The sequence below is a fragment of the Pezoporus flaviventris genome, unplaced genomic scaffold (genome assembly GCF_033815535.1).
Source record: "Pezoporus flaviventris isolate CSIRO_AGI_PZ_B2104156 unplaced genomic scaffold, CSIRO_AGI_Pfla_v1 ptg000001l, whole genome shotgun sequence".
In the NCBI taxonomy this organism is placed as follows: domain Eukaryota; kingdom Metazoa; phylum Chordata; class Aves; order Psittaciformes; family Psittacidae; genus Pezoporus; species Pezoporus flaviventris.
In genome coordinates this window covers 62,201,253-62,226,462 of record NW_026892549.1, presented here as the reverse complement: position 1 = coordinate 62,226,462, position 25,210 = coordinate 62,201,253, and the positions used below count along the sequence as shown (strand labels likewise).

Here is a 25,210-nt window from a genome sequence, read left to right as displayed (position 1 = left end):
GTCTTATTCAAAGGACTGTACCAAGCCTTTTTCATCATGAGTGTGTGGTTTCCAAAGGATCTGACCGTGAGCCTTAGCGCTCCAAGCACGGTGAATCAGGGAAGGCTAGAACATAGAACTGGCTAAAATATGCAAGAGTTAGAAAGGAAAGAAGTTGTAGTAAAGTCAGTGTTATTTGGGGTGTGAACAATGTGGCACTGACTGTTCAGATATTGTGGGCATCTATCTGGAGCTCATTCCCTAACAAAAGATACTTAGAAATTGTTCATATAGTTGGTATTCACATCAGGTTTTGGTCACAGCCAAATTCACGCATTCAGCAATGTAGTTAATCTCCTAGATCCCCACCACACAAGAATAGGGATTAATACATTTATCTTGTAAAACAGTGCAGTCCTCCTCTGAATTACAACCAGAAATTAGGCTGTAGTTATCAAATACGCTCAGTGAGGTTATGAATCAAGTTGCTGCATTGCTGAAATTCCCCGTCTCTTATCACCTCCATTCTGAAGGCTGCAGCCATCAGAGTGTCAGCTGCGAACTGGGTTTGCTGGAGGCAGGGAAGTGCTGCCTTCTCCAGCAGAGAACTGCTGCATTGAGGGCAAAGAGAGAGCTTTGCCTTGCAAATGTCAGCCAGAAGCTGGGAAGAGATACTGGGAGACACCCCTAGACTTGGTGATCCATAAAACCTTCATGAAAGTCAATGACTGTCCCGGCAGGGATTGAAGCCATCATTTACATGGCATGCCAATGGTGATAAATCTGTCCTGCAGACACGTGCAGGGCTAGTGGGTGTCATACTCTGTGCCTGCTGAAGTCTCTGTTAGCACAAGAAACCCCTATGCTAATCTCAACCTAAAATAAACCCTTCTTCTAGTCTCAATCTAAAAGCAAAACCCTAGCCTAAAACAGGAATCAAACAGCCACTGCTAGCTTTAAGGGAGGAGAATCTTGCTTGTAGTTGAGGGAGGAAGGGCTCTTTCATTTCCCATCCCTCCTAAGTGTACGTGGCACACGTATTTATAGGTTAATGGTACCTTGGAGGAAATGCAGCTCTTGCATTGATTAACAGAATATTTATTGTCTACAAGCAGTGTTATAAAATACACATAGTTTCTGCCCCCTAAATGATAATTAACCTGCTGGGGGGTGCGTTGCCCATCTCAAGCCTTCTGCAGTGCAACGCTAGCGTTTCTCATTAAAATGAAGCCTGGAGGCACTTTGTTATCGTTTAGACTGTGAAAAAAATTGGTGTTTTGGGTTTGGGGGTTCCCCCTCCCCGTATGTTTTCTAAGGGCTAAACACAGGAGGAATTTGGCACATTCTTTAAAGGGCTGCACCTTAAGAATACATTCTTGACCATGAAAAACAAGCCAAATTGCTGACTGGTAGTTGTAGAAGTCAACAGTATTCAGGAACAGGTGCTCTCCCTTTAATCTTTGCTACAGAGACGCCCTCGTAGTTGAAACAGGATCATCTGGAAGTCGAATGCTTCTTGCTTGACGCATAGTTCTTGTGCCTTTTGACAGTGCTTTCGGGGGTTATTTCAGCAGCATTGTGAATGGCAAGGCTTGGATTAGGGATTCCATCTTTGTTTTTTAAAGGGCTGCCTGCTGTATGAGAGCTCTCATGCAGCCTTTTTATGCATCTCTTGCCACAGGTAGTTATTTATCAATGCAGACCCTGCAAGAAAGATTGACTGTGTCAAGAGGAGAGCAAGGAAATAATACCCTAATAAGAATCTATCCTGGTGCCCTTGTCTGATTCCAGTATGAGAATCAGGAGTTCAGTTCTGTTACCGCATTTCATTACTAATTCCCAAATTCAAAAGCAGTTTTGTTGAGTAGTGCTAAGACTGTACCAAACGATGCTCACTGTTAGGACCTGCTCTCTGTTAATTGATCAGAGTTGATAACATTAGCTCTGTTCTGCATATAAGCCCATAGCAACACTGCAGTATTTGCACAATACAGAGAATTAGGGTTACTGAGGCCGCTGGCAGTTGTCTGAAATCAGCTGTGGCATGAATAAAACGAGCAGGGGAATATCTGCTAGGAAAGGGAGTTTGCTTTGGGTTTAGGTTTTGGTTTCACTCCTAACACCAGCAGTGCTGTACACTTCTCTCAAGTTTCATAGAACCATAGAATCCCAGACTGGTTTTGATTGGAAAGGACCTTAAGCTCATCCAGTTCCAACCCCTGCCATGGGCAGGGACACCTCACACTAGAGCAGCTTGCTCCAAGCCCTGTGTCCAACCTGGCCTTGAACACTGCCACGGATGGGGCAGCCACAGCTTCTCTGGGCACCCTGTGCCAGTGCCTCAGCACCCTCACAGGGAAGAGCTTCTGCCTTAGATCTAACCTGAACTGCCCCTGTTTCAGTGTGAACCCAGCACCCCTTGTCCTATTGCTACAGTCCCTGATGAAGAGTCCCTCTCCCGCATCCTTGTAGCCCCCTTCAGACACTGGAAGCTGCTCTGAGGTCTTCATGCAGCTTCTCTTCTCCAAGGCTGAGAAGCTCCAATGTTCTCAGCCTGTCTCCATATGGGAGGTGCTCCAGCCCCGTGATCATCCTCGTGGCCTCCTCTGGACTTGTTCCAGCAGTTCCATGTCCTTTTTATGTTGAGGACACCAGCACTGCACACAATACTCCAACTGAGGTCTCACAAGAGTAGAGTAAAGGGACAGGATCACCTCCTTTGACTCGCATTATCCCTTACATGGAGAAAACTTTGGGTTAGGTGCAAAGCAAAACTTTATTAATTCATTCTGAGGGGTTTGACTGTTTTTTTTTTCCCTCACAATGGCAAAATGCCCAGTGCAAATCAAACCCTTCCATTCAGCTTCCAAAAAAGAAGAAACTCTCCTGGATGCCTGAAATATTAATTAAAAGAAGCAAAAAAAAGGAGAGCTTTGGACAGATCCCAAACCAGCTACTCAAATATAAATGTCTGCAACTGTCATATGAACTTCTCAGTAAATGAGACTATAATCCTTCCTTCCGAAAGTGGAAATACTACTTGATTAGCCCAATTAAGAGCGGATTTCTGACAGAATATTACTTTAGGGTGTAGTTTCCTAAAGGATGAAAAGGTGCCAATTTAGAAACAACTTTGCTACTCGTGTCATTAAAAAATAGAAACAAGGAGCGACATAGTAAATTAACCACTGGGAATTACACCTTGGCTTGAGTTTCTCTTCAAAGCAATATTAAATATGTAAAGCAATTAGGCTATTTTTACACAGAGTGAATTGGTAAATCAATATCCTTCATTAAGCTTTTGATTTGCAGGAGGAGAGCGTGATCGCTCATGGATTTGGGTTTGTTTGGGGTAGCTTGGATGGATGGCTTGTTTTTACTGCTCTGTTTTAAGACCTGCTAGGTTTGCTTAGAGAATGGATGGGGTGGGTGAACCTTTCCTCCTGGCACATCCTTCCCCAGCAGGCTTTGGCATTCTGAGCCTCTTTTTTCTCCTTGAATGGTGGAGTATTTTACCATGGCACAGGACAGCTCAAAGCTAGAGCCCTTCTCCCACCTGTATAATTTATATTATATATTTTATTTATATATTATATATTTATATATAATTTATTACATATTATCTATATATTATATATAAGGCCTTATCTATAAATAATATATATGTTATATATAAAATTATAACTGTATAATAAATACACAGTTTGTATATTAAGTTATCAAGCCAAGGAGAAACTATTCATTCGACCAAAACCCCTTATTTCATCCTGGCAACCTTCAGGTTTTAAGTTCTTAATTTGCTTTTGCTGCCATAATGGTCCATTTGTCAATAAGAGTTGTTTGCAGAGGTCTGTCTATGTCTGCCTTTGGTGAATGGGCATGAAATGCCATGTAATGGTTGGACTTGAGGGTCTTAAAGGTCTTTTTCAACCTATTTGATTTTGTGGTTCTAAGAAAGCATATCTGAGCTGTCTGCTTACCCTGCATATGGAAGACTGGGACTACTACTCCACTTTGCTTCCCTCATTACCACATTAGCCTGGAGTGTCCTTGCATCGTTTATGATTCGGGGAACCAAACTCAAAACCTTCCCTGTTTTGTGCAATAGAGTGTAAATATTTCACAGGGTTGATTAAAGTTCTCTCTGTTTCACTTCATCAAGGCAAAGAACATGAATTTTCTGGCATGTTTCTGCTCTGCACGAGCCACAGCGTTTCCTACTGAAGGATTGCCTATCCGCACGGCCACGCTTGTTTTCCAGTTGCTCAAATTAAGACAATCTATAAAGAAATGTTCATTTATTAGCAACTGGTGTTTGACAGTTTATTTCATGTAAAGCCTCCAGCTTTCCTTGGCAAGCTGATTTGCATAATGTGTTATTATGTCTAAATGGAAAACTAAATGCCTCCATGTGGTCTTTAAATGACAAGTGCTTGTCAGCTTCATGCAATATTCAGAAGTAATAGATCCCAATCACAACAGCGCTCGCGATGATGTGCAAAGAGAAAAAAGAAACAAAGCCCCCCAAAAACTTGTTGCGTTTCTTTTTTCCTTCCCTGACAAATTTACACTTCGCTCCAGAATTGTCAATTAGAGTTTTCATGTGTCAAGCAGTTGAGTTCAACTGTGAAGGAATCCACTGTAGCTTTACTCCGCACTGCTTTTGAGTAGTTCCTACTCACGTTGACTTTGCCCCTCTCTGTTCTTCCCCCCTTCCAAACAATGCAGCTCAGGGATTAATCTTCAGGGGACCTTGGCATGTTATACCTAAGAATTTCTACCTTAATTACTTGTGAGAACACGAGTGCTCCTTGACAATGGTTAGAGCAGCTCAGGGAGATCTGTCATGAGGTTCGCATCTGAAATGGTCCCTGGGTCTGAAATCTGCGGTTTCATCTTGAATTAATGCTTTCTGAACATAGAACAGCAGTGTGTTTGTGTGGTTCCACCTTATTAGAGGCTGCAAGGGTGAAAGGTCTTAGAGTCAATGATCATGTAAACATCCTCTTTATGCATTTCCCTTGTATGTGTACAGTGTGCTGCTCAGTTCCCTTCCACCCCAAGCACACCTGAAGTGGCAAAGCACCTTCCATGACAGAAGAAGTCATATCCGCTCTGCATGGTGTGCTGGTACAATGAAGGGCTGAGATTCAGCCCAGGAGAAAACCCTGCTAATAGTAAAACTTGATACACTCAAGGGCAGTTCTGTGCTTTATCAGTGCTGCATCCTCTTTTTTGATTAATGCTATTCTCAAAGAAGCACAGAATGGTTTGGATTGGAAAGGACCTTAAGATCATCCCGTTCCATCCAGTTCTCTTCTGTTACAGGTTAGAAAAAGCACGGGGTGTTTTACATACCAGATGGATTTTTAACTTTAAGAATAAATGGACATCTAGTTCCCTATCCTACTTCAAGGCAGCCGTAACTGATTGAAATGGTTTGGAGTGCAATGTTTGGTTGCACAAGTTCTGTCTTCTTCTCCCTCTTTATACAACAAAAATCCTGAGCAAAAATAGAGAGGAAACAGGGAAAAAAAACTACTAGAAGGAATTTGAGTTGAGTTTGCTGCTTCAAACTACTATGTTTGGCTGCTCAGTGTTGCAGAGCAAGGAGATAAAGAGACATGGCTCAACAGGACAAAAGGAGAAGAGAGGAGACGTAATAGATAGAAGGAAAACATCATGTGAGGGGCAGGGCAAGGACTCATGTCACACATCCCAGGCTGAATTTGGGGTTAGCCTGTTTTGGGTACCACCTGGTACCTGGAATCTGGTCATTTTGCCTCTTAGAAGTTGAACAATGAAGGCTCAAAGAATCATGGACTCAACCAGGTGGAAAAGACCTTTAAGATCATCAAGTCCAACCATTGCCCTGGGACTGCACCCCTAACCCATCTCACAAGAGATGCCTGGGGGTGTGGTAGGTTTCAAGAGACAATGGAGGTAGCAGGGAAGCAGAAGATAGCATCTGTGGTTCCTCTGTTCTCTCCTTCCTAACCATTGCCATTGCCTGCTCCAAAGTTTGGGGCAGTTGTGCCTCTCTCTACATGTTCTAGGTTACCTTTGTGCATGAAAAAGGAACCACGTTCTGGTTCCAGAAGCCAAGAGAGGCTGGAAACACCCCAAATGCTTGTGGGCAACGTTGCAACAATGAGCAGCTGGGGGCTGGTGTGTCTCTGGCGTGAACCCTCATTAGGGGAGCATGAGGAGCTGCAGTTCATGAGGAGATGGGAGCTCTGGCTCAGCAGCACAGCTGCTGTGGAAGAAGGCAGCATGCAGGTGATTCCCTTTGGGAGGCCAGGGGCAGATATAAAGTAAGGGAACAGTTCATCAGTTGTATTAAGGAATGCTTCAGTCCCGGCCGTGGCTCCCCTTGGTAATGTCACCAGCAGCTCTGATTGATGCACTCACTGTAATTAAGGTGACCATATCCCTCATAGCAGGCCTCGTATCAGTGGGGCAAGAGGCATTCCTAGCGCTGATGACCTGTGTCTCCTGGTGTCTTTGAGCACCCAAGCTGAACTGGCAGCTGGTGGGAAGCTGATGCAACCTCTTATGCAGGGCTTCAGTCATGAAGCCAGTTAAATAGGCAGCAATTCGTGTTCTGGTGACCCGGCTTGATGAGGATGCTCTGTCCTTTGCTTCTCATCAGGTTAAAACCTTTGCTCACCCAGTGAAGGAACAGTGAAAGGGCCAGTCTCAAGCAGCCAGGAAGGTTATGGGACCACAGAGTGGTTTGGGTTGGAAAGGACCTTAAGATCATGTAGTGCCAACCCCCTGCCATGGGTAGGGACACCTCACACTAGACCAGGAGATGGCTCCTGGAAACATCTCCCTGTGGGCTGTGATGAAGCGAGGCTCCCCTTTCACCCCAAAAGTGCCTTGTGTCATGGGCAGGCCAAGTGGGCAGATGAGGAGCCACTTTGGCCAATGGGAACTGGTGGGGGAAAGCTTCTGAGGAGCACATAGCTTTAGTCAGAAAAGCCTGGCTCACAAAGAAGTCACAAGTAGCCCAAAGGGTCTTTATAATGAATAATTTCATTAACTACATTACCATGTGAAGGACACTATTTGCTATCAACATTGGGGGTGGATTCCATAGACAGTGGCAGCAAGTAAGTTTTGTGCTCCATCTCCGGTTGCTCTTTCAGCTCCTTGGCTCTAAATACATTGTTCTTCTGCAGCTTATATCCCTGGGTACTTCCAGCAATAACATAAGAGTTATCATCTCATCTCAGTGGGAATGATGTTCGTAGGTGCATGAAAATGAGGATGAACTGCCTGATGTTAGAAAACGACCAAACACAAAGCTTTCTACTGCATCAGTATGTCCCTTTCCCTGATTCCCCAAAAGAGTAAGTACAATTCCCAGAAGGAAATGGCAATCAGACTGGATCTCAGAGTGAAGTGTCCCAACAGGGTGAACTTTTCAAGGTACCGCTATGATTTTAGAGCTATTAAAAACCCCAATGCATTTCTCAAAACGTCCTCGCATTTTTAATAGTACCCTTATTTGAGCATAATTGTGCATGTAAAATTCTCAATGAAGAATGCAGCATTCAAGGAACCCATGTTGAGTTTCAGTAGTTAGTCCACTGATATTAAAATGAAACAGGACCAACTTTGTAGGGGGCAATTATAACACATTACGGTGTGAATTGCACACTGTGATTAAACTCATAGGAGGTACTCAGCAGCAGCATTTGCTTTGAAAGGGGCACTGATTACCAGTTGTACTATGCATTTTGGTAATCAGAAATCATTATGGAAAATATTACATCAACTAAACAAATATCCCTTAGCAGCATGAAATATACAGCTTTTTTATGTCTATAAAGTAGCCTTATGCATGTAAATAAATCATGGGACTAGCACTTGATCAGCACATCAGATTACTATGTGGTCAGGCTACTGCAGGACCACGCACTGCAGAGTGAACGGCTGGAAGTCAAAACACCTCCTGGGGTTGGGTTTGTCTTTGGTGTCTTAACTTCAGACTGGTTGCAATGACATTATAAATCATCATTTATTTGTGATGGATAAGAATAGCCTTGTGAAAGAATTAAAGTAGCAAAAGGTGTTAACATGTACTTTGGAAGTCCTGAATTATTTCTATTAAATGGCTGTCCCTAGGATTTAAGATAGGGGAGTCTTAAGGTTCTTTCTGCCTGGAAGATACTAATGGGCCTGTGTTGAAAAGGTACTATATTTTCCTGGACACCTGGTATTTGAAGGATTTGGGGTGAGCTCTTGTATCATGGCATTAACCAGTTTTATTAAGGCATTTCTGCCATTGATTGCTGAGGGCATTTCAAACGTGCACGCACAGCAGCATGTGGCTTTGGCGTTAGCACGTGTCTCCCCAGATGTGGTGGGGTTCATTGCAAAGCAGCAGGGAAGGGTCAAGCTGGCAACAGATTCCACCTGCAGTTACTCAGAGCAAAACTCTGGCACAAGGTAACACGACCCAAATGCTGCTCACTCAGGCATTTCTTTTTGGTTCTTTCCTTTTCCCTTTCTCTTTCCCTTTTTCCTCTTTTCCTTCTTTCCTCCCCTCTTTCTCTCTTCTTTTCTTCGATAGGATGCAATCTAGAAAAAGCAGACTGTGAATCCCATAACATTCCTGGCAGTCAGGGGCTGTGTGATTTGCTTTGAAGATGCAAACTCATGTTCACTGTATCTTGATGATCTTCCGTCCTTTTCATCCTGCCATACCATTTTGATTGCTTAACATAAGGTCTAATGTCAAGTAATAATAAAGCAATTACAAGAAATACAATTCATTCTAAAGTGCATTACGCAAGAACTAAATTAAGACACATAATTAAGAACAGCAAAGAAAAAGATACATTCAGGATAAAATGGTTTAACCCCTATATTTCTTCCAGCATTAACTACCTTGGCATTAACTCAAAACTGGTAGGGGGAAAAAACATAGCTTATGTGCAGAGACCTAGTAGGGCTTTTAGTGATTTATGGTGGGAAATTCACAGATCTGTCATGCACGAGTCTGTCTGTATAATAATAGACTTAGTTTAAACCCTTATGCTGTTTTTTAGGTGTTTTTTTTCCTTGTCCATCTGGTCCAATTATTAGGGAATTGTACTGGAGAAGGCTCCAAAACCAACCCGAAGCAGTTCAATATTTCAAGTTGCCGGTATTCTTCTCATATTTGTTCTTTTTAATTAGAGCATACCAAGTTCTAACCGCAGGACCCCGGCATTTATTAAGTGATAGAGAAGCAGCACTATTTTATTGACTAATTCCCCAGGCTTTTATTATGTTTCCTAGCAAAATGGGATTTATAGGAAAGTTAATAAAGGTATCCTCACCTCCTGCACCTGGAGACAGGACATCTACAAGGGGAAGACGTTGAGGCTAATAAGTGAAATCACAAATCTGGGAGCTGAAATTGGCTTTTCTTTCTGGGAGAGTAGCATTCTACATCTCCATTCTTGGTTCTCTTTTCCTCTAAAAGCAAAGGAATAGTTTCTCTGGATTTTCAGATGTATTCTGCTAACTGACCGCAGTACTTACAACTCCCAATGTTGACAAGCATCCTTCAAGTATTCTTTCTTCTTTATTACTTTTCATTTCCTCCCCGCAAATGCCTGAGACTTTTGTTTGCATTGACTTCATTCCTGAATCCAGAGTAACTCCTTGAAAACTGCTGTTCCCAAATTCTTGTTGCATTTTTATTTTCCCCCCTTTTTATGTCAGTTCCTTCATCATTTGTGTATGAGCTGAGGTGCCTGAAGGGTGGCACCAGGGTAGAGACGCACTGGGAAGCTGCTCTCCACTCCATACATCACTTCCAAACCCAGCTATAACCAAAATCATAGTACACCAGAATTGGACAAAGGCAATTTAAACTAAACGCATTGATTCAGATTCTTAATAAGGTTAGGCATGCAATTGTGTGATGACTAATTTGTGTGCCTAATTACCATGATTGTATGTGCAAATCAAGTAATTATGGGAGTAAATAACCATAATCAGTTATTTTCATGGGTAATTATTCAATTTTATGCACAATGGCAATAATTGGGTGTGCAAATTAAGCATGCAATTGTGCATGCATATTCAACACACACTTGTGTGTCTAATCTTTTCATAAATCATCCTTTTTTTCCTGAGGATTTTCCTCATTCCCTATCTGTTACTCTGATATAGCATTGCTGGGATGTTATTGCTAGGGGGAAGGATTTGGGAACTCTTCCATTCCAAACCTTGCCTGACTTTTTAGTGGTTAATAATTCCCCACTGCAAATGGGGAATTATTGCTCTACTGAAAGATGGCTGTTTCAGTCTTGTCCTTAGGTGCTCTTTTTTCCTAATTGGGCAGGGAATTCCTAAAGAGGAGACTGAAATAGATATATTCCATCTCTTCGTAAAATTTCCAATATGGAATTTTGTAACCTATTAAGTACAGTTCAAATGGGGGTTTTATTAGGTTGGGTTTGGGTTTTTTTTGTACTCACACACACAATTCCCTTGGCTTTGTAGACATAATAGTGTCTTTGTCATCAAGAGGGACTTCATGGAGTTCGATGTCCCTAAGCTGTCACTAAAGGCAAGGAGCACACTGTACCTGATTGCTTACCACACAGGTGATTTCCAAAAGCACTTTGGCACTGACCTAGTTCAGTTCCCACTTAAGCCATGTAGAAAGCAATCCCATTGACCTCGATACAAGTGAAGTTTATCACTGCAGAGAGCTTCTAACAATGTCACCCCATGTTGCTGTCTTCAAACCTGAATCTGTACGTATGGAATTATCTCTAAGCATATATGTTCAAATCCTTTTAGGGATTTTGTCTGTGCAGTACCCAGATCCAAAGAAGCTGTTATTTACTGATATCTTTCCTCTTCTCTGCCCAGGGCAGAGGAAGCACCCTGCCTTCTGTCAGCTTCTCCCTGCTCTGTTTAACCAAGGGATTTAATTGCCATTGTTTGTCTTTTGTGTCCCTTTTTGTTCCTGATAGATTTCCTCAGCTTCATTGATGCTAATCTCGTCCACGAATCAGCAAAGGGTAATTAGCTGCTGCAATAATGATCTACCTGTCACAAGATCGTGGCCTTTCATCACACACCATCTCTGATGTTTTCTAACTAAGCACAGGAATCACTGTCAAAAAGGAGCACAACTGTTTCATGGTGTTCAGTGTCAGCTGCAGAGACTGCACTAGTACTGGGGGCATCCTGGTCCCAGCCTGGCTTGTCATCAGAGCAGGAAAGATTTCCCTGTAGACGGAACAATGTAGGCTGGAGAACTGGGTGGAGAGAAACCTAATGAGCTTCAACGAGAGCAAGTGCACCTGGGGAGGAAGAACCCCAAGTACCAGCACAGTTTAGGGGTGACCCACTAGAGAGCAGTTCAGCTGGAGAGGACATGGGTGTATTGGTGGATGATGAGTTGACCATGAGCTGGCCCTTGAGCCAGGAGGGACAAGAGTGGAGTGTCCTGGGATGCATCAGGAGGAGTGTTGGACCAGATGATCTTCAGGTCCTTTCCAACCCAAGCCATTCTATGCTTCTGTGATCTTTAACTATACATATACAGACACACAAACTGATGTTGGATTATAATCTCTAGGAGAAGATAGTTTTCAGCTATCCATAAATGAGGATAACCGTGCTGGGTTCCCACATAGTAATATGGCCACTGAAGTTGGAGAGAGAAACCACTAATTGTAAGTAATAAACAGTGGATGTTGTCATCTCAGGCCTGCTGACTTCACAAAGCTGCAGCTGCCTTCTGGAAAGTCTTGCTAAATGTTCCTTTGTGTCGGAACAATTCTGCTTATATAGCCTATATTTTCCATATTTCCTTATCTTTATTCTGAGGGACTGGGAGCATTTGCATTAAAAAAGTATCTTTGTTCCTTAAAAGTTCATTTGCTTTGCTGCTTGTCATGCACATGCTGATAAAATGAGATCGGTAGCAACAAGAAGCACCTGGCTCCGCAGGTTAGGAAGTCTTGTGCCACAATGAGTGACCTAGAGACCATACCTGACCTGGTGGCTTCCGCTTCTTCAGTCAGAGATACTGCTCCAGACTGACAGTATGTGGCCTTGGGGAACTCTGGATTGAGTTCCAATTGTTTGATTCCAACTCAGGACAAACTGGAATTCCAAGTGATTTATTTGAAGCTAAAATATTACTCTGCCCATTCATAGACATTTCCCCATTGAAGAGGTATAGATCTCTAATAATGGCAGAATAAACAGGTCCTAGAATCCTAGAAAGCCAGTTTCAGATGTAGTTCTTCCTTAGGAATGGGGGAAATGTGGCAAGTTTATGCTTGTTCAGATCCTTTCCTCTATCCCCTCGGTGTGGGGAGGCTGGGCTATGGCTGTCACACAGTAATTTGGGGGTGCTACTGGGTATAATGTGCACAAAAATGTGTCACATTGCTGCTGTTTCTGTTGTGGGAACACTCCCAGGGTCCAAAGGGAGACAGTTCAATGCAGCTCTAGGCTAGCAATGAATGGAATGGGAAGGCAGGTAATTTCCCCTGTGAGGTTCGGACCTTTTGTTTCTCCATAGCTTAACCAAAAGGGAACAAAAGTACTTGCTGGAGAAGCGAGGATGCTGCCCCACATGTCTGGAGCCAGCAATACAAAACAGGGAAACAAAACCAATGTTAATTTAGTAAAAACGGTTTTAAATGCCTTTCCATGAGAGGCAGCTACAACCACTGACAGTCATTTGTCTTGAAAATGACTACTAATCAAATCATGCCCTTTTTTTTCCCCCAGTAAAATGCTTTGTGTCCTGCTGTTTGTCACACTTGTCTTGTTACTCTTGATTATACCTGTTCAAGACTTCTGCTTTGACTCAAATAGAACAATGCTGTTGTCACACCGAAGCCATTACTTGTTTCTTATGGCCACTTAATGCCATCATGTGGTGCATGATCATTCTTTTCTGTGTGCGGTGCTCAGCTTACGTGGTACTAAAATGTGAATGATGAATGGTGACTTGGGCAGCTTGTTTCATAGACAGCCTTGTCCTGTCCTCCTGTAAATGACATGAGGGTTCATGATGTGGAAGTAGGACTTGGTTGATAATAATGTCTTGGAGAGCAGAGAGCAGGGTGACCACTGAGGGATACTTCATGTGCATTTAAGCCTGTCAACAGCTAATTGTGGTATTCCCTTCTGCTGTTTGGAAATGATTTCTCTATTTGCAGTGGCTGCATTTCACATATGAGGTGTCTACTGCACGTTTGCATGTGCATAATGCCAGAGCTCTGGAGTGGGTGTCTGTAGGTTGCCACAAGGCAGAGCCATGAGAACAACCACAATAAGAACAATGGAGGTCATGAGTTAACCTAGAAAACTGGAAAACCATGAACATGTCGTTTGCCTGTGCTTATGGTAACAGCCTCTGAAAACACTTTAAACATCTGAAATGTGAAGCTATGTAAAGTAAAAGCTGTAGTCATCGGCTCACCCAAGAACTCTTCATTTCCAGACAGCAGAATTAGCTTCCATATATATTCCTTATTTCACTTGCCCTGGGGATGACTTGAAAAGTATGGAATGGGAATTTTTAAGTTACTGAAGGCCAGAGGTGCATCTGTAGCCATGAGCAAGCTGCCTGGTAACGAACATGGAGAAACATGGAGGGAACCCCTGTCCTTCAGACTGAGGCAGGTACCACAATGGTACTGTTTGCTTCCTCCGGAGAAGAACCTGGCTCCTTGGTATTGAAAGCTGGAGTATCTTCCTCTTGTTCCTTACCTATAACGTAAGTTTGGAGTACTGCTTTAGAGTAGCACTGTGCTGGTAAGGCAGTGAGGAGCCTCTCTGTGACCATTTGCTCGCGGGCAGGATTTGCCTCTGTATTTCCTTAGCTATAAAACACAGGAAGCAATCTTTTCCTATGTCATAGGGATATAGGCAGCTCAATTAAAGTTTATGAAGCATGATCTGATATCCTCAGAGCCAGAGCATTATGAATATGCAAAGCAAGACTTTAAGCTATTCATTACTGTTTAGGATACTTTGCATCTTATTTTTTGAAGCAGAACAGTAGCTTGATTAGGAAATGGTCTGATTTTATGGAAAGAAGACAATTTTGAGGAGGAGAGAAATGTGGTAATTATAAATTATATATTGTAGCTTCCCTGTTGCACCATTTCATCTACATACCTGGAATGCACTGCTGGATGGTAGGACTTTATCCTAGGGTTTCTTGACAAGTGATACTTGTCTGTTGACAGTGATCTGCTTGTGCTCACATAAAAGACCTCCCAGCTTAGATCTGACAGTGAACACTGAGGATTTGTTTACGAATGGTTTAGAAGAGGAGATTTGCTCTGCTTTAAGGGCAGCTGGGAAGACTCATCTGATTGGATTGCAGGAAGTGAGAGCAGTAAATAAAACCCAATCGCCAATATTTAATATATCAGTGTCATGAAAGAAGAAAAGATTAACTGTCATGTCAAGATGCAGGAACTCTTAAGTCCACTGGCTGGCTCTCTAGCTGGTAGAATTAAAGGAGGAGCAAACAGAACCCATCTGCCCACTCTTTGCTTTCCAGAAACCCCAGAAATGGAAGCTTTGGATTTTGACAGGCAAAATGTTGTTTCTGACTATTTGCCAGCTCTGTCTGATCTCACGGATTGGAGTGGTCCTGCCAAGTTCCATGAAAACTGTATCTTTAAACTGTCTCCAGACACTCTGCTAGATCATTGCAGCTCCATTATTGCAACAAGCTATGTCATTTTGCATCAGCAGAGCACCGCTCCTCTTTATTTATGCTCACCATTAAACCAGGAAACCCTTATCTAACGTATCTGGTCGTGTTGCGCTCGTGCCATTATTAGGAGCAGGTGAAGCATCTCCAGCCTACTCTCAGCTGCTAAATTGAATCTGAGTTTTCTGGTTTGTACTTTGGACAGATCATAATGCTAATGCTCTTTTTCTAAGTTGATTTGAGCCTCTATCACAGCCCTGAATCAGTTGTGGAGCCCTTGTAGCCACGAATACGGTAAATTATGGACACGGACTAAAAATAAAAGAGTGATACACTATGACCTGTCACAGGTTCTTTCTGCATTTAGATGAACCAAAATACATTAGCAGTGAATAACATCCTGTTACGGAACTCTTAGAAGTGATAGAAAGCCAGTTTTGTTGGCACGGAACAGTAAGAACCAGGATCATGACAGCCTATTTGATGGCACAGCTGATACGGTGGAAAAGTTCAGCCTCTGCCTCAGAACCTGCTGTTGTCTTCCTGAGATAACCCAACTGCCTGAAAAACCCAACATGTTAATCTGCTTTTGGTTCACATCGCTAAGTCCTGATAATGAATTGCCATTTGTTATTTTGCTGAACTATCAAGCATTGCCAAAAATGGAGCAGCGTGGCCACAATGACCAAATTACATTACGAAAGTGTGTGACTACGATGAATTTTCTACCATCTTTTGTTGTCTCTGTGTCAACAGTCTCCATACAAAAGAAGTGCTAAAGGCACTTGAGTTGTAGGCTCAGTGTCACCACTTCGGCTTCCTGGCTTTCGAGCCAAGATGTAATCACAAAGCACCAGCTGAACTTTGTGGCTATGTACTTAAAAGATGATCAGGCACCTTTAAATCATTTCAGCCCATGGGCCCAGAAGAGAGAAAAGTCAGCTCCGTAGTGCCCACACAGATGCACTGAAGCTTTTTCATCCACATGTGGGCAAACTTTTATGCTGAAGCTATATTAAATTGCTAAAGGCAAACAAAACTACTTTGTTAGGTAGTCTTAAAGTTTATTTTTACCTCATGATGACATTTGCATTGGGAGTGAGGTACAGCAGTAGAAAGCCCACAAGGGCAGCATCAATGGAACAGATATTGAAAAGAACAGGAAAAATACCCTGTTCTCTTTATGTCCTCCCTGCTTGTAAATGAGACCTATTGCTGCGACGAAAGGAAAGATTGTGAGCAAATGCACTAGAGGATGATGAAATAGCATAGTGTATGAAATACAAAGTTTGACTTTCTAAAGCTGGTTTCAAACCAGTGCAGCCCAGCCTGGTCTGGTTTTGCCTGGGGTTTACCTAGGGAAAGGGCGACTATCGCACTGCCTGGCTCTGGTATGGTGTTTTCATCATCAGTGGGCATTAATAACCATATATCATTGAATCATAGAATCAGCCAGGTTGGAAAGACCTTTAAGACCAACCCTTACTCCAGGCCTGCCAAGGCCACCACTGACTCATGGCACTGAGGCCTCGTCTCCACAGTGTGTGAACACTTGCAGGGATGGTGACTGCAGCACTGCCCTGGGCAGCCTGTTCCAATGCCTGAGCACCCTGTGGGGAAGGAATTGTTCCTCAGCTCCATTGAACTCTTCCCTGGCACACATGCTTGGGAGATGGAGCAGGATCTCTTCCTTCTCTCCAGCCCAAGTGGCCTGTTCACAAGCAAATGTAAAATACAGGCTGTGGTATTCTCTGATGACTCCACAGCAGTTTTAGGGGATAATAATGTGACCTTTTGCATTTATTTTGTCCGTAGAAAACACTACAAATTCATTAAGAGGGGGATCTGCAGATTAACATTGTAAGCATTATTGAAAACAACAAATTTTGTCGTTTACTGTGATTTCATATGTTGCCTACTTGAATCTGTTCCTGCCCCAAATTTAAAACACCAGTATAAAAATGTTATAGAAGATGGAAGTATTACAGGCTTCTAAAAGTGATGTGCTATGAACAGCAACTACAAATAATGTCAGGGAAGAATCCTGATGATGTAAACCCTTCTTGGTTTCTATTCTGATGATAAACCATTCATTAATCACTGTTTTAGTCTATTGCCTCATTTGAAAATCAGTTGCATAGATGAAACAAGATCACTTTTAGCTCATTCTTTGAATGAATAATTCCACTGGTCTATCACCACCCAATGTCACAATATGGTAGTCAATAAAAATAATAAAACAGTAGCTTATTTAGTAGCCAAACATAACAAATAGCTTTCTAACTAGATCAAAACTTCATTTCCAGCACAACTGCAGTACAGCCTTCCCCTAAGATTCAATATTGTTTCTCATTTCCACTCTTAAAGAACTGTTATAGCTTGAGAGAGAAATTTCTATGGATGTGAGTTACACCACTTGTTCTAATCAACTGCACATGCTCATCATTGCCTGCTCTGGGATATTTAGGTCCTCAGAGAGGGATTATGGCCAATGCTTGTATTATTATCTCAATTGCTTGAATTCTCTGGCACACTCTTTCTATTAGAAAAAGGTCTGAGTACACAAAAGCACAGTCCATTTGTAACTCAGATGAGGAAACTTGTTGGGAGGTTTGCTGACAGCCAATTTCATTTAGCTAGTTTCACTATAAGCAACTTATTCTACATGTGTGTTTTGCATTCAAATTGTTCTTTATAAAGATCCTTCCCTAATAATACGAAAATGCTTTTGTAAAGCCTGTAAGTGGTTTCTATAATAAGGTTTTTAATGAGATGGAATATTAAATTAAGTTTTGTAGAAATGCTTGAGGTGTTGTTATAACTAAGTTACGAACTGTACACCATTACCTTTATCACAAAGAGTAATTTCAGCTTCTCTTCATGCAACAGCATCCAGCTCTGAAGCAGTAACTATCAGCTATTGTGCACTGCAAGTTCCATTTTGTTGACTATTTAGTAACGTTTGTGTCTGGGATATCTGAGCCCTGCTGCATGAGTCACTCAACCAACCCATCCTGGGCTGAGATCAGTTCTCTATCCAGTGCCAGCTCTGAGGTTCCCTCTCTTTTGCTTGTAGCTGAGATTCCTTAAGAGTAAGAAATTGTGGCTCTGTCTCCACACTTTTGCTGTCTGCATGGCCAGTGCACAGCAGATAAAGCACATCTTAACCTTATGCAGCTCGCGTGTAAACCAGAATGATTGATGTGACTGCATACAGGCAGCAAGTCAGAGTTTTTCAGAAGTATTTTTGCAGCCTGTCATTAATACTGAAGTGTCTGACATTAGATGTATAACTTAGATTGCCCTTTCATTACCATCTACTGGTAGTAAGACCAAATGTGTCTTTCTCATAATGGGAATATTTCTCATTACCTGGTGGTCATGGGAATGGGGGGGTGCTGCTCTGTTTGCATAAGAGGCCATAAGAGTCCAACAGTGGATGAAAGGTGAAACAAGCTGCATCACACCTAATTTGGATGCAGGAAGTTGTTTAAAACAGATGATGTGAATAACTTTCTTAGGTCTTCTAACTCATTTCTAAATCTATGGACATTTTCTGTTTGTTATTCACTTCATATACCCTTCATTCGCCTTCTTAATCTTATTCTTCTGTCTGAGATTTGTCATACCTCTGAGCAGCAGGCCACTGAAAAATCTCCCAGTGACTTGGAAGTATAACATATGTTTTGTCTTGATTTTGACTCCAAGAAGCTTGAAATAGTACGATAAAAGCTCCATTCCTCTAAATCCCTGTGCTGGGACAGTGGGGCAGTCACAATAGCTTATCCTGTCTCAATTCCTTCAGCTACCAAGTGATGGTAATGATATGTACCTCTGTCAAGGGCTAGGAGAACAGCAGTATAAATAAAACCAAAGCATTACAATGATCTATGACATGGATTTAGCACCCAGCATTAGTTGATGTTTCTAACCCCAGGGAAGCAAGGAGCTGCTAGCTATGCAGGCTTGCAAGTGTAATGCTATGTGTCACTCTCCAAGATCTACATCCTAAGCAGAGAAAACAATAGCTAGAAAAGGTACGTCAAGCCACAGGGATGACAATGGCTTTCTCAACCCAAATAAAAGGAAGAAAATGAAATGGGATTTTATGGCTAACATTTGGTTAAGGCGTATTTTTATTACTGCTTGCCTTTAATTAAAAGATATTAAATGCTGCCAGTGAACTGGCAGTGATGAGGACCATGGAGCTGCTGCTGAATATTCAGCAAGGCTGACTGCAGCTCTCGAGGAACTACCATTGCAGCAAATGGGCTGCAACAGCAGATTTTAATATACAGTAGCAATGTTCTTTAGCTGCAGTGTAGCTCAACCGTACTGCCTCTCATCATGAGATTGATGGGGATTCTGCTGTGCTTGCTATACTCCAGTGCGGAGCACTGGAGGGCATTCAGCATGTTGAGAAAGGTCAGAATAAGACTACATCAGCTTCTGAACCTCAAAACTCTGAACTCTTTGCTACCTATTAGGGCAGACAAAGAAAAGCTGTGTTCTGATGTGTGACATCCGAAAGAATTGCTTGAGGCAGGTGAGAAAGTTGCTGCTACTTAAAGGAAGGAGTAGTTGTCTGCGAGCTAGATCTGTCATAGCAGTACCACAAGTACCACAGCACAGCTCCAGCAAGCTGCCCTTTCAAACAGTATGGTGTCCTGAGTAAACTGACTGAAGCTTTGGTAATGAAGGCCTCACCTCAACAGTCAGCAACACATTGCCATCCTTTAATTTGGTTAAAGGGGGAAAAAAACCCTTATTTTTAGGTATAGAAGCTGGAATAAACGATGTTTAAAGAAATACGCCACATGTGCTACCAGTAAATCCCACTTTCTACATTTGAAAGGCTTCTAATATGCATAATTCCAGCTTGTTGAGAGAGAGGAGCATCTGTCTTGGCAGAACATTGAAATAAACTAAAGCTGGCTCGATATGCAAAACCATGGCCATAGAGCAGGGGTGGCTGCATCTCTCAGACCTGGACTGGGTCACACACACTGCCTCTAATGCTTCTAATACCCTGGCTTCTTATACATTATCAGGACTGATGTGTTTAAAAATACATAGAAGAAAAAGGCAAAAGCAATGTTTCTCTATTTGCTTATGTCCTCATCCATGCGCACTCATTCTGTTGATTCTGATACAGTATTTATACATGCTATTTTGTTCTTTTTTAGAGAAAAAGACCTGTGGTAGTCTGGGTACACAAGAAGCCAGGGACTGACCCTCTTAATGTCATGCCTCTGTTGGTGATCTACTTAAGCACTGCTTCTTTCTTTATAAGGCTGTAGGCCAGGGCAAGGCAGTAATGTGAAAGACTGCCACAGAGTGTGACTCAGGGCATAGGTATGTAACTAAAAGCTTGCTGCATCACGGCTATGGTCAGCATTCCACTCGCCTGGAATTTCTTCTGGCAGCTTTACCAGGCTGGGAAAGAAAAAACCTGGGGAAAGTTTCTCCTGCCCAGCTTTCCCCCTCATCTGATCAGAAATCCCATTGCATACATTTAACAGCTTCACAGAAGAGTTTCTGTAGTTGCTTTCCTTCTTGGTCTTTCCAGCAGTGTCGTTTTCTAGTTCTTAACATTTAAATGAAGGCTGAATTAATACAGTGTATTATGTTTTTCAGTTATGAGCCATGTTAGAATCTTTCCTAGTCCAATTACACTTATATTAAATAAAAACCAGGATCTAAGAGCAGCTTTCCCTGTCTTCCAACTACATTCGCTCTTGTGACATTTAACAAAGGTCCTATGTATCCAGAATTAAGAATAACTTAAGTTCTGCAGTCAGATCTGTGCAGTTGGTGCTGCTCTGCTGGAAATTCTACACTACGCTGTCCTTTCAGCTCCATTAAAATCTGCATGCTTTCATTAACAAGCTATGACAATTGCAAATGTAGAGAATAAACCAGAACATAGCTCTTCTCCAACACTCCTCTCTCCTTACTATACATTCTGCTGCCTGCACGGCTCATGCAGGTCGTCCAAAGGTAGTTTTGGCATCACCGTTGCCTAAACTATGCAGGTTGCCTTTCAATACTGGGGGAAATGGAGAGTGGGCAGTGTGGAAGAGTTCCAAGTAACCTGGATTTATGGATTATTAAAGCTATGGAGCTGGGATGGTGTGATTTTGTCCACTAACCTTGAAAAAATTACTTCTAACTGAAGTCACGTTAAAGTGAAATATTCCTTTACAGAATCTAAATTAGACCAAGTTACAATGGCCAGTACCTGAAAATCAAATTGAGTAGCTTGTCCTTCTTATCTTCTCTGCTCTACATGCAGCTGGTAGGCTGTGAGTGCCTAACGAAGCCAAGCTGTAAGGAAATGCCCTCCCTCGGTCCCCAGGCTGCAGGAGAGCCACCAACTGGCTTCTTTTCCTTCCCTCTTTTCCTTGTGGAGTGCTCAGCAGGTCATTCCAAATCAAATCTTCTCTCCCCTCTGCTTTGCCTCATGTATTATTGATTCTTAGCTAATCTAGGAGGTAATTTCAAATTTCTTTGGGATGATTAAGAGCTCCTACCTTTTTTTTTGGAGATGCTTATTTCCCTTTAGGAGACTTGGCATCAAAATCCCTTGTACTTAATGAGACTACTTAAAAATCCTTGACTGTTGAGAAGTGATATACTTTCTTGTTAAGGCAATGTCCAAATCTGCACTGAATCTATAAATGTGTCATACTTTATACAAGCCTATAACAGAGATTAATGCTTGTGGCTTATTATTGGCTCTTGATAGACACTACGCATGATAGTAATCATCCATTTGAGGATCATAATAGATTTGGGGTGTTTGACTTCATGTCCTGTGATTTAGAGATACTCTGATAGTCTCTAAACCAGTTAAAAATCTTGAGACTTGTATCGCTAAGCTGATATTTCAGCTTCAATTTAGGAAGGCAGCTCACACATCAGACATCTAATACGTTAGGCTGTCTGTACCTCCAGGAGTGAAATGCTTTATAAATTACCTTTCTGACCACGGCAGTTGGGATCATCATATTTTTCACTGGAAGCTGAGCTTATAGAGGGTAATACCACTGCAAAGGAAGGAGTCTGGAGCCGATCAGAATCTAAGCATTCTTGAATACTTGGAGATTCAAAATGTACTTCTTGTAAGTCCCATAAAATCTGCACTTTTAACTTGCTTCTTTCTGGCATCTTTTATTGTTGCAGATACGAAATTCAGAGGTATGACTGTCCTGTTACGAAAGAATCTCACTGTATTACACAGTGAGTATTACCACGGTTTTGAAGGTGTCATTGTGGTTAAAATGAGAGGCACGGGACTCAACTCTAAATCTCCTTTATTTCCTCTGCTACCATGCTGCTGCTCTGTGCTTTGAAATGAATCAGTTTGTCCAACAATAAAAACATGTAATCACAATTATCCTATGTCTTATAGAGGACTTGTGAGACTTAATTCATACTGGTACAGAATTTATGATCTTTGGGTGAAAGGTGCTTCTGACATCTAAGTGCAGTGTGTTACTATACCTTCATATCTTAGAGAATCAACTAGGTTGGAAAAGACCTTTAAGATCATCAAGTCCAACCTTCTTCTTGTTGCAAACCTCTCCAAAATAGTGCTCCAATTAAACCTTAGCTGTATGTGCCTGAACACCTTAACTTTAGCTAATACTCAGACTAGTTTGTCTCAAGAAGGGTAAGCCTAACACATGAATGCTATTAAGTTGTTCATTCTGGGGAACCACAGCCTGCTTTGTTTTCCTTGTGTCCTTGTGAGAAAAACATACAGCAAACCCAACTGAAATTGAAGAGTATGAAAATTGGTTCTAAAGCTGTTGTTGGCTTTGTGATTTTGTTACTCTCAACCTGCACTGTAAATGTATTGTCCAGCTGAGTACAGTTTTAAACAGGGCATTGTATAGGGTGTCGCATCTAATTCCAACCGTGACAGGCTGAGGAGACACGCTGCAAGTAAAGAGCAAACTGAGGAGCAGATGTACCTTGGGCACTATTACGATAACCTTGTGTTTTAATCTACTGTTTGCCAGTACTAAGAATACGTGTTGTCTGAATATGTTGTATACTAAACCTTTTCCTTTTCAACTGAGCATGTGTACCTGCTGTTTCTCTACCATTAGGAACACACCTTTAGCACTGTTGGACAATCAAAAGTCAGAGATTTTAAGGTTTAGGTCTGGTGGTCCCTAAGCTTCAAGTCTGGGATGATCTCAGCAATATTTTGAATTAGAAACACAATAAAGAAAGCAAATCAGTGCAGGACAATTCGTGTCTGAACTCAAATAGCAATACACAGCTGAAAAGGGGGTCTAGAGATATGTAAAGAGTCTGTGCAGCTCTTGGGAGCATGCTTATGCAGAGCCATATTTTGTTCAGCAGTGCATGGCTTTAATTGGAAGGAGCTGCATTGCCTCAGGTTGGGCTGGAGCTGTGAGATATTTTGTGTCTCCAAATACCCTCTTCATCCTGATGAGCACTCACATGTATCAGTGGCCTTGATCTCTTCTCAATCACACCAGCGAGGTTCCTGTGCCCCGTGGCTGCCTGCCCTGGTGCAGAAAGCAGGAGGGACATGACCACCCTGACACTCCAATCCCTTTGAAAGCCCACATCAGGACTGCAGCAAGGCAGTGTTTTGATTGCTTATACAGGATGATAACTTCTACTTTACGTGCTCTGTGCCTACAATGGTTGTAGATTATGATTTTAAAAGGACAAAACTGGTATTTTACCTCTGCTAAATCACTACGTTAGACCACAAGCACAATATTGGACTGATAGCTGAACTAAAAAATAAGTAAAAAACATAGACATGTAAATTTGACATAAAGACAATTGCTGTGGTCCAAGTCTTGGTGGGTCAACACAGCACCGGAGCGCATCTCATCCTGTTGATGCCATTTGTTAAAGGTTGCTGCTGTTCATGAGGGGAGTTGAAATGCTAGCTGCTGTTTATTCTCACAATGCAGATATTGCAAAAGGTTAATGAGATATTATGTCACACGTGGCCAGAAACCCTCTGAAGTTTGCAAGCAGACACTTCAAAATGCAGTGTGACAAGCTGCTCTTGTTCTTCAGCTACATCAGCACTACTCAAGGACAGCAGACTACGCAGAAGATTACTCTCAAAATTATAAAGTATATTAGTTTGGGGGACTTCGAACTGAAGGGTTTTGAGGAAATAATATCCATTCTGGAAACATAATGAATTTAAGAACAGGATTATTTCTGACTTCCATCTCTAATACGTTGCTTTTCTGTTCAGCACCCATTTCAGATTTCCAGAGTTGATGTGCTTTTTATTATGACATAAACTGTTTATGCTACATGGCTGATAGGGCAAATTACAATTTTCAAATAGAAGATACCATTCAGTCTAAAGAGGAGTATTTGCAACATCAGAAACATTTGGATTTTTCTATCATTTCCAAATTACAAAGCCAAGAAGAGTTAGGTTCGACAAGGAAAACTACTTAGGTGCCCACGAACTGTTGTCCCTACTTTGCCATAAGTGAGGGTTTTAAAGCTTTGGCTTTAACTACTTTTTGTGGTTGTCTGTTTTTCTAGATCCCAGTTCTTATTCAAGAACTCTGTTATTTAGGGAATGCCATTTGGGTCAAATTTGCCTCCTATGTAAAGATACTGAACTTCCCACTCCTGCATGCTGGAGGAATCACAGTTCTGTGAAACTGATATGCTAAACCAGATTCTTTCAGATCTACTCCCTTGAGTAGATCTGAAAGAATAATTTCAGCTAGAGTATTTAATACTCCAGTTAAACTGCTGCTAGAAAAAACAGAAAAGTGGGGACAGTATGTATAGCAATTAAAACCCAGAATGTCACAATGCATCAGCTTGGCTTCATTGTCCTAAGGGTGTCTGATATCCCATTTACTGCTGAGTGTAGAAACTGTGTGAAGGTGCTTGATACCACTGTAGGTTCACACAGCCAGGAAAAGAAGCTGACTAGAACACGGCTTCCATGACCCTCGTAGGTAGGAGAGAAGGTGGCCACTCAGGTGGTCATATAGGTATTTTATCTTCTAAGTTCTGAATGTCTCAATTCAAAAGAGCCTATCTCTCCACACTGCTACATACTTTAATGTCTTGACCCAAAAATCATTCTGGCTTGCCCTCGGTTGAATAACTAGTGGCACAGCAGTCAGCCTCTTTAAATGGTACTATAGATTCATCTCCTTGCATTGCTGCTTCCTCAACAGCAGCCCTCTTTAAAGGCCATGATGTTTCAGCATGGCACAATGAACAAATAGTTTCTTCATTGTTTCCTTTCTAACCTATAGACATATATAAGCTCTTTATTGTCACATCCATGCTTCTACATCACTTTCCTGCGAAGCTTTTAGTTAGAAATGATTCCATGGACTGTGCTAGTTAGAAAAAAACTGGAAATGGGATTCCCATCCTGGAAATACAGTCCAGATTCCAGACAACATACTATTCTGAACTGGAAAATATACTGTGAAGCTGCCATCTTTTGTTAAAAGTCTTACTTTTACAAGAAAGTAT

General features: G+C 41.9%; 1 long non-coding RNA gene across 1 annotated transcript in view; it reads left to right on the top strand.

Moving 5' to 3' along the window:
- LOC133273474 (uncharacterized) overlaps window positions 1–22,082 on the top strand; it is a 61,865-nt gene extending 39,783 nt beyond the window's left edge. Inside the window, exon 2 of the long non-coding RNA XR_009744834.1 lies at window positions 21,872–22,082. This is a non-coding gene — a long non-coding RNA (uncharacterized LOC133273474). The remainder of the gene's footprint in view (window positions 1–21,871) is intronic.
- Window positions 22,083–25,210: the final 3,128 nt, after the last annotated feature.